Source organism: Prenolepis imparis, unplaced genomic scaffold, assembly GCF_030444845.1.
Source record: "Prenolepis imparis isolate NDT839.2.m4 unplaced genomic scaffold, iyPreImpa1.0 SCAF_3, whole genome shotgun sequence".
Classification (NCBI taxonomy): domain Eukaryota; kingdom Metazoa; phylum Arthropoda; class Insecta; order Hymenoptera; family Formicidae; genus Prenolepis; species Prenolepis imparis.
The window spans coordinates 487,102-502,754 of record NW_028141161.1 but is presented as its reverse complement, the minus strand read 5'-3'; the positions used below and the strand labels follow the sequence as shown (position 1 = coordinate 502,754).

At 30.2% G+C, this 15,653-nt stretch overlaps 1 long non-coding RNA gene across 1 annotated transcript; it reads right to left on the bottom strand.

The window, feature by feature from the left end:
- Positions 1-13,833: 13,833 nt before the first annotated feature.
- On the bottom strand, positions 13,834-14,820 carry LOC145934082 (uncharacterized). The gene is made up of 3 exons (XR_014424985.1): positions 14,758-14,820; positions 14,587-14,670; positions 13,834-14,514 (listed from the first exon to the last, which is right to left on the bottom strand). It is a non-coding gene; the product is annotated as an uncharacterized LOC145934082 (long non-coding RNA).
- Positions 14,821-15,653: the final 833 nt, after the last annotated feature.

Sequence of the window (15,653 nt, the reverse complement as noted above, 5' to 3'; positions counted from 1 at the left end):
GTCGCATTGATTTCACAGAATTAAAAATGCTTCTCTACGATTGCAATACATAGATCAATGATCCCAGCGAACTTCGATTTCATATGAAAAATGAGAAATAATTATGAAATTACAGTTTTTGTTACCTCCTTTTATCTCGATATGACGTCTCGAGCTGTCAACTCGTCATAATACGTTCTTTGTATAATAAATATACATTTCGTATGAATGAAAAGGCAAGTTCCCTGGGATTGAGATGCACGAAAGAAAGCACTGTTACCCTCTAAATCTGAATTAGAAGCCTAATATAGAAGTATAACTTGGACTACGATTCGTACGTATGTGTGCGTGCGTTGTAGATGTAGTGGAGCAAAAAACAGTAGTTATTATTTCTCAAATATTCAGATAGAGGGCGTTGTAAATTTTCATAGAATGGTTATACAAATTTATTTTATACAATATTGCTTTTGAATGTTTATGTAGAAATTCTTTCAGTATTTTTCTCTATCTTCTATTTTGATCTAACAATAATGTAAAATTACGAAAATCATGTAAATTGTGAAAATCATATATTGTGAAAATTGTATATATTATATAGTAATCTCAGAAAAGTAAATTCTAGCGTTATAAAATACACGCATACAGATTTGCCAACGTAAATGAAAAGTTATTTTCAATTTCTTTTGTATAAATGTAATATAAAATATTATCATTGAAAATTTAGTTTACTTTGTTATGCGCATAAACTTTTATAATTCTCAAAAATTGCGGTGTAAATTGTGTATAATATATACATATAAAAATTGCGGTGTAAATTATGTATAATATATATGTATATACATATAAAATCTTCTCTTTCCTAATATATATACATATTGTTGTGTCCTCGGACCGGCTTTTGCGATATCTCGCAAAACGTGTCTTCCGCGCTCACTCTCACTCACGCCCAGAATAAAGACACCCGCGTAAGGAGGAAATGAATTTTAATAGAAGGAACCAATACAGAAAAGCGATAAAATATAATAGGGCGTGCATATAATATGCTAGGAAATCTCGAAGGTCAAGGATGCGTCCGTACGTTGACAGCTCCAGACCAAATTTGTCTTATGGCGCCGAAGAACAAACGAAGGTCGGGGGTTGTTTTAATAACAACCCCCTTAGTGACATGCTAGGAGACGATCTTCCATCCCGTCGAGCTTCTCGCTGAACAATATATCCGGCAGAGTTGTGTGTGTTATACTACACACAAATCGAGTGAAAAAATTTAAATTATTATTTTACGGAGTAATCAATATATCGATTAATTTATTATTTTCCATTGATTTTTTTTTTGTTGAAGATATAATTTTTTTTGTATTCTTTTTTAATACAGCTTATTTTCTTGTATTAGTAGTCCTGATGATACATTGGGGTTTTGTTTTAGGTATTTCACATGAGAGCTTAATATCTTAACACCACAATTCTGCAGCTGCTTCTGCCATCAATTTTTTTTTTCTGTTATCAATTTTTTTCTAAAAAAAAAAAAAAATTATCGAAAATTTGCGCTTAATCATTGAGCACTGGAATGGAATTCCCTACACATCTTTTTCCTATATAATCGAAAATAACGACGATTTAAAGTTCAAGGAAGATTCAAAAAAATATAAGATACGTCGTTATATTGCTTGAAAAATGGATAAAAAATAATTAACTGAATTAAAAACACCCACGACTCGTGTGGAATAGCTCATATACGATTTTTGACTATCTTTTATGAAAAATTGAATAATTTTGTTCACTTTTGCAGCTGACTCCATCTAGAACTGAAGTAAATTAGTATTTTTTTCAAATTATTAAAAAATATCATATAAATAATATTTAAATAACATATAAATGAATAAATAAATGAATTGATATAAGAATATAACATAACACACAACTCGAGTGAAATACCCGGTATACAATTTCATGCTATACCTCACGGCAGCGAAACTTATTTAAATCAGGTTGTTGATTCTATTTTTAATCTAAAAATTACTTAAATTTTTTCAAATGGAAAAAATCCACGTGCAAACAGGGAGACTCAGAGCTGAAAATAAAAAACTGAAAAAATTAGAGAATTATTTTTTCTACATTTGGAGCTGATTTATGACCATCCAACATGATCTTCCATTTAACGACCACCCTAATATATATACAATTTACACTCTAATTTTTGAGAATTATAAAAATTTGTGCGCATAATAAAGTAAACTAAATTTTCAATGACAATATTTATATTACATTTATGCAAAAGAAATTGAAAATAACTTTTCGTTTACATTGGCAAATCTGTATGCGTGTAGTTTATAACGCTAAATATAATTATTTACTTTTCTGAAATTACTAATATTATATTATACAATTTTCACAATATATGATTTTCACAATTTATATGATTTTTGTAATTTTACATTATTGTTAGATTAAAATAGAAGATAGAGGAAAATACTGAAAGAATTTCTACATAAACATTCAAAAGAAATATTGCACAATTATATGCACAATTACATCGCAAGTTTTGATTATAAAAATTTCTAACTAACTGCTGTGTTTTTCTTTCTAACAAATTATACTTTTATATAGACTTCTAACACATACACCACACACACACACACACACACACACACGCGCGCGCGCGCGCGCGCACACACTTATATATATATGTGTATATGTACACGCACCGGCAGAAATGGTGTCCGGCGTTAGATGTGTGCGAATACGTGTATGACTTTCGGCTGTCATACACGTATTCGCACACATCTAACGCCGGACACCATCATATATATGTATATATGTATGTATGTATATATAATGCATATATATATGTATGTATATGTATATGTATACATCTCTATATATAAGTGCCGTCCGTCTGTCTGTCTGTCTGTCTGTCTGTCTGTCTGTCTGACCGCGAACTACTTCCATATTTATGGACCGATTCTCACGAAATTGGTACCTAAATTTCGCAAATTTTTCGGCGGTGGCTGCTGTGTGGGTTTTGTTTTAATTTTTATACACCCACGCATCCACCCACGCGCATGCGCATTTATGGACCGATTTTCTCGAAATTGGTATCAAAATTGTGCAAATTTTTCGGGGATGGATACTATTTGGTTTTTTAAAAGTTTTACACTCCCACCCACGCACTCACACATTTATTGAACGATTTTATCAAAATTGGTACTAAAATTTGGCAAATTTTTCGGGGATGGCTAATATGTGGTTTTTTTAAGTTTTACACTCCCATCTACCCACCCACGCATCCACCCACGCACTCACATATTTATTGACCGATTTTCTCGAAATTGGTACCAAAATTGTGCAAATTTTTCGGGGATGGATACTATTTGGTTTTTTAAAAGTTTTACACTCCCTCCCACCCATTCACGCACCCACCCACGCGCGCGCGCATTTATGGACCGATTTTCTCGAAATTGTTACCAAAATTTTGTAAATTTTTCGAGGATGGCGACAATGTATTTTTTTTTATTTTACACCCCCACTCACGCACCCACCCACGCGCGGGCGCATTTATTGATCAAACCAAAATTTTGCTAATTTTTCGGGGATGAACACAATGTGGGTTTAAAAAAATTTTTTTTTTTTTTTATATTATAGAGGAAGCTTAGTTTTCGTGAAAAAAATTGTTTTCCAGATTTCTATGCTAATGCGTTCAGAATGTTCAAAAACATCGAAAAATAACATTTTTTAAAATGTTTGTATGTGTGTTTGTGTGTGTGTATGTGTCCACCGACATTTTTTTAAATTTAAATATCTCAAGAACTGTTTGACTTGCAGCGCTCCAATTTGGCATACAAGTAAAGTAGTACAACACTTTTATTTAATGTTATTTTTATAAAAATTCATACAATGTTTTATTTTTTATAAAATTTTAAATTTTTTGAGAAATATTTGTTGTGGTTCTAACTTTCGTAAATTTTAAGATATCCGGATAAATTTTTTTATATGAATAGACTATCGTTAAATACATAAGAAAGGATTATGCAATGGCACAAGATTCGTAAAGGACTATACAATGGCACAAAATTCATTGTTACTGAATTGAAACCTAATCTTATTTATGCGGAGGTTCTGACTGGTCCTGCCCGAGGTCAGATTGTATTCATTCCAAAGATCGATTTAAATACAAATGATTTGGAACTTTTTCAACATCCTGTATTTGCTCATGGTCAATTCTATGTAGCATTCTCGAGAGTAACAAAAAGGCAAAATTAAGATGAATTAAGCAATCAAGGACATCTCATTGAGGAAAATACAAAATCTTTTACGAAAAATGTCGTTTACAGAGAGATTTTATAAATTAAATAATTTGAAAATTGTATGAGAGCTAATAATATAGCGGGTCAATGGTGAATAATTAAACCGTAAAAAAAATCTTTATAAATAATAAAAAATATAAAATATTATATGCTAAATAAAATATTTATAATATTTGTAATATTTAAATTAGTGGAAAAACAAATTATGTTCATCCCAGAAAAAAAAACAACACTTTGATAACATTTTCGAGAAAATCAGTAAATGAAGGATAAAAAATTAAAATTTTAAAAAAATTATAAAAATTTAAAAAAAGGGTTATATATAGAAGTTTTGAGTACCGCGCTTCGCGCGGTCCGAAACGCTACTAATCATATATACGGCTGCGTTCGGAAACGTCACCCGAGGGCATTCTCTCTCTTTCTATATCACTGAGAGAGAAATGATATAGAAAGAGAGGGAATGCACTCGGGTGACGTTTCCGAATGCAGTCTACATTTATATGACTTCTAATCATATATATATATATCCTGTAGAGAGAGAAAGGGAGAATGGAGGAGAAAGAGGGAGAGAGAGAAATATATTTTTGCAAATATATATATAATAAAAGAATATTTATTTTATTTATTATAAATAAATATATTTATTTTTATTTTTTTTTTTTTTTTTTTTTTTAGTTTTTTCCATTTTTCTGCTTATCTAGAAATAATAAAAGTTTATATTATTATATATATATACATGTGTTTTTGTTTTATTTATAATTTATTTATATACATACGTTATTATTTATATACATACCTAATAATATCGGTATCCTGTGTACGGGCACATATCCTGGTTGTATGGGCGGTGGTGACATACTTCCCGGTTGTACGAGCGGTGCAGACACATATGCCGGTTGTACAGGCGATGCGGGTACATATCCCGGTTGTACAAACGATGCGGATACATATCCCGGTTGTACGGACGCTATGTATCCAGGTTGTACGGGCGGTGCAGATACATATCCTGGTTGTACGGGCGGTGCGAGCGCATATTCTGGTTGTACGGGCGTAGGCACATATTTACAGCGCGCTTTATATTTGCGCTGCTTTTGCCTCTCCCGCTGCACCGCCCGTCGCACCGCATCATTAATACGCTGAAAAAAAATTTATTAGTAATTATATATAGACTAGCTTTTTGGCCCGCGCTTCGCGCGGGCCTCAAAGCCTCTATATAACCCTTTTTTAAAATTTTTATAATTTTTTTAACATTTTATTTTTTATCCTACATTTACTGATTTTCTCGAAATTGTTATCAAAGTATTGTTTTTTTTTTCTGGGATGAATATGATTTGTTTTTCCACTAATTTAAATATTATAAATATTTTATTTGGCATATAATATTTTATATATTTTCTATTATTTATAAAGATGTTTTTACGGTTTAATTACCCACCGCTGACCCGCTATATTATTAGCTCTCATACAATTTTCAAATTATTCAATTTATAAAATCTCTCTGTAAACGACATTTTTCGTAAAAGATTTTGTATTTTCCTCAATGAGATGTCCTTGGTTGCTTAATTCATCTATCTTAATTTTCACATTTTGCCTTTTTGTTGCTCTCGAGAATGCTACATAAAGTTGACCATGAGCAAATACAGGATGTGGCAGATAAATCCCAACTTTTTCTAAAGTTTGTCCTTGTGATTTATTTATTGTCATGGCAAATGACACTCGAATAGGAAACTGTCTTCGTTTAAATTTAAATGGCAGTTCCAAATCATTTGTAATTAAATCTATCCTTGGAATGATGACAATCTGTCCTCGAGCAGGACCAGTTAGAACCTCCGCATAAATTAAATTATTTTTCAAATTAATTACAATAAATCTTGTGCCATTACAGAGTCCTTTCTTAGTATTTAAATTTCTTAATAGGATTATTGTAGCACTGACTTTTATTTTTAATCGATGAACTGGCATTCCAGAAGGTGTCAGAGAGTTTAAAAACTCAGTTGGAAAATTTAATTGCTCCTGTGGATCATCACTTACAATAAAATCAATTGAGAAATACTCCTTTTCTTCTCCTTCCATTAGATGAAGTTCGTTATTAATTTTGAAAGTATCCTCATTCTTAGGACAAAGAATCGCTCTATCTGGATTTTCTTTAATCTGTTCCATGGTGATTCTATCATCAAAAATCTCAGTAATAAGAGATTCTTTTGATATAAAATCATCGGGGATTTCAATTGTATCCAGATCTAGTCCATCCGTATTTGATAATTTACCATCTCCGAGTTGCATTAGCCAATTTGCAAATTCCTCTTCTTCCGCAGTTCTCATATTTTGCTGTAGTTTAACCTGAGTTACATTCCTCCATATAGGGTTGTATTTTACAATCGATTCAATTATAGCTGCTTTGTTTGCATGAGGCACTACTGGGAGATTTTGTCTGAAATCTCCTGCAAATAAAATAACTTTTCCTCCAAATGATTTAGAATTCTTCATCAGATCCCTGAATAGTTTATCAATTGCTGTTAGGCATGTCCAACAGTCATGCTCACCTCCCATATGATGAGTTTGGCAGAGATAAGTTCTCGTGCAGCTTGAGAGTTTCCTTTGATATTAGATTTAGCTCCATCATCAATTGGGATTGAAAACTCGAACAGGGAGTGATAGGTTCTTCCTCCTTTTAGAAGTGTGGCTGCAATGCCACATTTAGTTAAATTAGTTAAATAATTTTTTTTAAATAAATTTTTTTAATTGTTTTACTTAAACTAATCTCTTACAAATTATTTAAATTATTATTAATCTATTATAAATAATAATTAATTGTTTTTAGTTAAATAACTTTTTTTAAATAAATTTTTTAAATTGTTTTACTAAAACTAATCTCTTACAAATTATTTTAATTTTATTATTAATCTATATATTTTTTATTATTAATCTATGTATTATAATAATATGAAGATAATCTAAAAAAAAAGCAAAATTTTGGTACCAATTTCCATAAAATCGGTCAATAAATATATGAGTGCGTGGGTGGGTGCGTGAGTGGGTGGATGGGGATGTAAAACTTAAAAAAACTACATATTAGCCATTCCCAAAAAATTTGCAAAATTTTGGTACCAATTTTAATAAAATCGGTCCATAAATGTGTAAGTGGATGGGTGGGTGGGGGTGTAAAACTTAGAAAAACCACATAGTATCCATCCAAGAAAAATTTGCACAATTTTTATACCAATTTTGAGAAAATCGGTCAATAAATATGTGAGTGCGTATGGGTGGATGCGTGGGTGGGTAGGTGGGAATGTAAAACTTAAAAAAACCACATATTAGCCATCCCCGAAAAATTTGCAAAATTTTGGTACCAATTTTGATAAAATCGGTCAATAAATGTGTGAGTGCGTGGGTGGATGCGTGAATGGGTGGGTGGGAGTGTAAAACTTTTAAAAAATCAAATAGTATTCATCCCCGAAAAATTTGCACAATTTTGGTACCAATTTCGAGAAAATCGGTCAATAAATTTGTTAGTGCGTGGGTGGGTGTGGGTGTGGGTGTATAAAAATAAAAATAAACCACATAGCAGCCATCCCCGAAAAATTTGCAAAATTTAGGTACCAATATTTAGGCCAACTAAACGAGCATTAAATCTTAGGTTGTTATTGTTTATTTTGAATTTGTATTATTAAAAAATTCGTAAACGTTTCGACTGTACTCAGTCATCTTCAATACCAAAATAACAAGAGTCACATTAAAATCAATGATTTACATAATAAAAAAAAAAGAAACAAATCGTAGATTAAAACACCTTATAATCAATAAATTAAATACAATAGTTAGTAATAATACAGATAATGTCCGTATCGTTGCGGAGGAGAATAATAATAAAAAATTTTTCGTAATACCATACATAGAAACAATTTCCGAAATAGTTGCGTCAGCAATAAAAAAGCCAGACATGAAAGTGGGATACCGCTGTATTGGGAAGCTAAATAGTATTATAAGAGTTCAAAAAGATAAAAATGATTGTCCTAAGAACTCAAATGTTATTTATAAAATAAATTGCAATGATTGCGATGCATCCTATATTGGACAGACAAAAAGACAATTGGGGACCAGATTGAAAGAACACAAGAATAACATCAGATTAGACTCTGCGAGACATTCAGTCGTTTCAGAACACATTTTAAACGAAGGACACACTTTTAATTGGGACAATACGAAAATTATAGATTGTGAGAAAAATTATCATAAAAGGTTAATATCCGAAATGATACACATTAAAGAACAAAAAAATAGCATTAACTCAAACAAAGACACTGAGTTGCTCGACGAGAGTTATTTTGACATTCTTGGAAAATTGTCTGAGTCATAGTCCATGGAAACATCGAGAAACAATACTTGGATAAATATAAACATTCTAACGCTAGCTGTTTTATCACTTCCATGTCTGACGTTCAACCATACACACAATACCGCTATATAAACGAACATTTATAATTTCAATAATCTGTAAGTAATTGTATACATATAATTTGACTGTTTGAATTCCTAATATATAAAGAACATTAAACAATTCCACAGCACAATTGTAACTATCTGTGCAGTTGTCAACTTTGGACTCATAGAATTGTGTATAAGATTCATAATAACAAATTGACGAGATAAGAAAATTGACCAATACATTCTTCGCCTACTAACGACGAATTTTGTTAACAATTATTCACTTAATCTCATTGTCCAGCGACTGTTTTGTATCTTGACTTTATTCTAAAATAGTATTTGTGATTTAAATTATTCTCGGGCTACAGTCCGTTGCTCACAATTATATAATGTCTTATAATTGCGAAAAGACACCTCGTTATTATTTTTGTCAACGCATTTTTCTGCTTACCGTTAGTAGATCAATGGTTTTTATTCTTTTAAAGATCACACTTATGTAAGAACATGTTATTTTGCTGTTCCTATTTGCGCAGATTTATGTTTTTTTTTTTTTTTTATTATGTAAATCATTGATTTTAATGTGACTTGTTATTTTGGTATTGAAGATGACTGAGTACAGTCGAAACGTTTACGAATTTTTTAATAATACAAATTCAAAATAAACAATAACAACCTAAGATTTAATGCTCGTTTAGTTGGCCTAAATATTTAAGTCCTCAAATAATTTGTTAATTTATACGAGCCTATTATTATTTAATTTAGGTACCAATTTCGTGAGAATCGGTCCATAAATATGGAAGTAGTTCGCGGTCAGACAGACAGACAGACAGACAGACGGACGGCACTTATATATAGAGATATGTATATTATAGTAATTGTGTGTGTGCGTGTGTGTGTTACAATGCGACTTTTTTGAAAGTTGGACACACACACACGCACGCACGCACGTATGCCATTCATAGATATATACAGGATGATTCATATAAAATGACCGAATAAATTATTAGCGAAATTTGAAGACATGAAAAAATAGTTTATACTGACATGTTCAGTACAAAGAAGGACATCATATTGTAAAAACGATTATTTTGTGAGTGGAGGCACTAAGGACATTTCAACTCTATTTTTTAAAATAAAATGTTATATTTTTTATTTTATAGGATGATAGGCTTTATACAAGTTTATTGATATATTACATAAAAACATTCAAGGCCATAAATACATAGTAAAATAAAATTCAAATGCATGACTGGTATTTCAGGTCTTTAGAATAAATGTTCAAAGTTTTCCTTGAACTCAACGACACAGATAAATTCTGTGTGTCAAATGATCCACTACTCTTTCTATATGAAGTATATGAAGTATTATTGATTCGAACAATTATATACATATATTAGTACGAGTTAGAATGCACAATGCTTTTGATGTATCCCTATAATAAATGTAATTTATCGGATCAGACGTAAAGAGCCATTTCGATTATTCGACCTTACTCTCATAGATTATTTTTTTTATAGGGCAATAACATTGTGTATTCTAAACCATCAACAACTCATGATAATACATATGATTGCCCGAATCACTACAACACTTGAAAATATTTTATTATATACTAACAATAAGAAGAGCAGTAGATCATTTGACACACAGGATTCATCTGTGTCGTCGAGTCCAAGGTCAACCCTTTGAACATTTATTGTAAAGAACTGAGAGAGAAATACAAGTCATACATTTGATTTTTATTTTATTATGTATTTATGGTCATTCACCTTGATGTTTTTATGTAATATATCATTGCACTTATATTTAAAAAAACCTATCATTCTATATAATAAAAAATATAATATTCCATTTAAAAAAAAATGGACTTAGAAATGTCCTACATCTCTCCACTCGTAAAATAATCGTTTTTATTATATAATATCCCTCTTTGTATATAACATGTCGATATGAACTATTTTTTATGTCTTCAAATTTCGCTAATATCGGTCACTTTCTACGAATCACCCTGTATGTATGTATGTATGTATGTATGTATGTATGTATGTATGTATGTATGTATGTATGTATGTATGTGTATGTATTATATATATACAGGGTGTTTCAGACCACCCGTATCACCCTATTATATCGAAAACTGAGCGCGGCAGACAAAAATGTTTCAGACAAAAGTTGTAGGGCTTCAAGTAATGCATTACATAGTAATATTAGTATGACCTTGAAGAGTGTTGTCAAGGTCTTATAAAAATGACCTTGAAATTTTTAAATGGAAGTACCTATTGGCGAATTCGATTGGATGCACCAGTGCGCACTAGTGCGCACTGAGTGCGCATTCTTTCAGTATTTTGTGTTCGGTTGGCTTGCCCTTCACTGGTTCAGAATCTTAGTGTATTCGGTTGATAGTTCACTAGAAACATGTGCTAGTGAAAACGTATTCGACTGAACTGCATTACCCCAGTTCAGTGTTATTTGTACATTCGATTAAAACACATTGCACTAGTGGAGAAGGCACTGAATTGCACCGAGATTTTCATCAGTGCAGTTCAGTGCAAATTGGAGTTTGGAATATTCCAATGAAAAAATATGGCAGCTAAAATATTATTATTAGAAATGTTAAATAGTTCGAGCAGTTCTAGCGATGAAGAAACGATGGCAATATTAATGCGACATGAAACACAAATTCCGAAAGTTCGGAATATGATAAATATCATAAATGAATATTCTGATGCAGAGGTATTATCACACATAATAATTTTAATTTATATTTTAAACATTTATTGTATTATTTCATATTTAAAGTATCTCTCTTTTATTTTTAGTTTCAGCGACATTTTCGTTTAAAACGAAGTACATTTGATAAATTACATGATATGTATGTAAATTCCGAAATTTTTCATGCAATGCAAGGACATGGTGGACGCAATATTATAAACAGTGATACACAGTTATTATCATTTTTATGGTATATTAATATATATAAATATATGTATACTTCTCATTATATGCTTAAGTAATTCATGCATAGATAAGTACAAAATAATGTTAATATTATATTTGCAGGTTTGCAGGAAATAAATCAGTGATACGAGATGTTGCATCTAGATTTAATGTAGCAGAATCTACGTTTCATATCATCATAACAAATGTAATGGAATTTTTGCAACATATTGCTCCAAATATTATAAAAATGCCTGATACAGACGATGAAAGAAGAGAGGTTGCTGACGAGTTTCAAGAAGTAATAAATATTATTTAATATTAAATTATTATTTAATATTATTATTTAATATTAAATATTATTTAATATTAAATATTATTTAATATTATTATTTAATATTAAATATTATTTAATATTAAAAAAATAGATATATAATAATTATTAAATTAGTAATTATTATTATAATGCTAGGTATAATTAATTATTATTAGTTAATTATATTATTATTATTAAATTAAAAATTAAAAATATATTATTTATATGTAAAATTTATTTTATTTAAAATATCTTTCAAACACAAAATTATTTTATTTTAGATAAGTGGATTTCCTGGAGTTATTGGATGTATCGATGGAACATATATTAAAATTAGAACTCCTGCTCATAAAATCAAAAGCACTTATGTTAATAGACATGATTACCCATCTCTGACATTACAAGCAGTTTGTGATGCCAATAAATTATTTTTAGATGTTTTTACGGGTCCTCCCAGTAAAATACATGATGCAAGAATATTTAGATTATCATTTTTAAGCGATGCAATAAAAACTATATCAGAAGATTATCACTTATTAGGCGATGCAGCATATCCTTTAAGAAAATATTTATTAACACCATATAGAGATTATGGTAATCTTACAGCTGCTCAACGAAATTATAATTACAAATTGTCTACAACAAGAGTTAAAATAGAGAATGCGTTTGGATTACTAAAACAAAGATTTAGGCAATTAATGCAATTAGATTTTATTACAGTTAAACGTTCTGCTAATTTTATTATTTCCTGTTGTGTGTTACATAATATATGTATTATGAATAACGATTACTTATTAGATTTAGATGTTGAGAATGAAGAATATAATGAAACACATATCAATAATGAGCAGAATATGAACGATAGAATGGAGGGTGAGATAAAAAGAGACATTATTTGTAATTTATTAGTTTTTAATATGTAACACTAATTAATTTATTATAATATAAATGTATGCATAAATCAAACTTTGTACGAAACAGAAAAGTTATTTTACTTATAATTATATAAACTTAAAATTAAAAATATTTAAATTAACATTTTAAAGAAAATTGTTTTAAACAACAACAGTACTCTACTACAAACATCTGATGTATATTATAAATATGCATTTCCATTCTTTAAATGCGGCTTCAAACAATGTGTTTCCTCGACAAATATTTTTTAATAAATACAAATACAAATAGTATAATTATAGCGAGATAATTTGTATTTACATGATAATATTATTTGAATCAAATAAGACACAATCATCTAATAAATATTTGACTAATAAGCACAATGTTTGAAGATAGCATAATATGTAAGCTTCAGAAGAAGATAAAAGGTGAAAGTTGTTGTTTTTGTTACTTTCAAATATAGATAAGCTTTTTATATAATGCACATATCGTACTTATAAAAATTGTTTTAGTTAAAAAAAATTGTTGTAAAGATCTTTTAAAAATGATAATTTCTTTTATATTAATGCACTTTAAGCAAGTAAACTTGAAATTATTTTAAACTGAAATCATTTTTTCTAAATTAACATAAAATTATTTAATATTGTAACTATTAAATAACAAAAACTATAATATATTATATATAATGCAAAGAAACATAAAACTGAAAGCAGCCATTACATAAATTATTTTTTATATTATATAACAGTTGCATATATATATATATAAGCACTCTTTATATCACATAATGTGATTTAAGTAACATATAATAAAAGTCTTTTGTACTATTTAAACTACGAGACTTGTAACTACTTAAACTTTCAACAATCAGGAATGCATGCAAAACGAACAAAAGTGAAATACTTGTAACTTTGGAGAAGAAACAAACAAAAGTGGAGTATTTTAAACTAAAACTTTCAGAATTTGTATCTACTTAAATTTTTAGACATACATAAAGCATTTCAAAGTCAAGTAAGAAAAGTACACTCTGTTTCTATTCACTATCTGAATCAATCGTATCATTGCTTTTTGAAAAGATTGTCATAAAGTTACGTAGTATTTCTAGTTTTTCTTTATGTCTCTTTTCTCTTTTTTCCTCTTTATCATTTTGAATGTGCAATAAAGTTTCACTTATAGACTTTTTTTTCGTTGTCTTCTCCACTCTATAATTCATTGTATTTTCTTTATTCATTATTTTTTTATGTTTTTCAATGAGTTTTCCTGGACCTTGCAATATCTCAGGTTCTACACTATCATCAATAGCCTTTATCTTGTTTAATTCATCTTCAAATTCCACTTTTGTTCGTTTTGCACCTGATTGTTGATTGCCTCTAACAGATTGCATTTTACGTTTTAAAATAGTTTTATAACGATTTTCACATTGCACACTGCTTCGTACAATATTTAATTCTGTTGCGATATCATTTGATATTTGTATCCACATTGATTTTTTACATTTAAATTGCTTCATTGGCCCAACTACAGGTAAATATTGCTCATATTTATCTAATAATAAACGTGTACTTTCCTCACACCAAGTACTTAGTTCGCTCCTCTCTTTAGTACTGGTACTGGTACTCTCTGTACTGGTATCCATAATTTATCTTTTAAAATCTATAACTAATAATATAAAGTATACAATATAAAACAAAGTAAAAAATCTTAAATTGCTTATATTTTTGTTCTACATACTTTGAAATGTTTTACTTTCCTTCTTCTGGATGGTTCAAGCTCGTGCTTTTTTCTTTAATATTTGGGAACTTGATGTAATCAAAACTGTAAAAAGAACAGAACTTACATTGAAACAGAGAACAAACAGAATACGCAAAAGTAAAAACTCGTTTAAATATATTAATGTTTTACTTTAGGTTATAGGTTTCTCTCTGCTCTCTTGTCGAATACAAGTCGCTTATTGCACGGCACTGGCACCGAAGTTACTAAATGCACTATGTTGGATCAGTGCTTATAACCGCTCCCAGGTCAGTGCAAGTAACCGCACTCGGGTCAGTATAAAACTACGCGCTCCAAACATGTGCGTCTAGTAACAAAAAGTTACTAGCCACTGAAACGGAGCGAGTGCACATCAATCGAATTCGTCATATATTTCATTCCATATTCTTGTAGCTTATCTCGAGAGCTTTTCAAAACACTATATGTAAGTCTCTTTTTATTAAGTAGTTTTCGAGTTATGGAGCTTGAAAGTTACAGTATCGCCGGCGTTAGCATTACTCAAAGTCTACCGCGCGGAGGTTGCCCGGTCGGATTTACATTTCTTTTGTATGTGCGCGCGCGTATGTCTGTGTGTCTGTGTGTGTGTGTGTGTGTGTAAATGTATGGCTAGATGCTACATGTGATTAGGCCTGATGTTCGAAATGTTTACCGTTTACTTCAATACAAGCACGTATTCTTTTCTTGAAATTATTTGTTGCATAAAGAATTTCATCTAAAGAACGAATAGCGTCGCGTATTCTATGAATCATATTATCTCTTGTCGTTGGGGGTTCGCAGTATACCAGATCTTTTACTCTTCCCCACAAATAGTAATCGAGAACACTGAGGTCTGGTGATCGTGCTGGCCAATGATGTGGGCCATATTTGCCTATCCATTTGTTTGGAAACATATTGTTCAATCGTTGACGAGCAACTATAGATGTATGCGCTGGGCATCCATCTTGCTGAAAAAACATGTTTAGGCGTAATTGTAGAGGAATATTTTCAAGCAAAAGCGGAAGATTATTTTCAATGAAATTGGCATATCG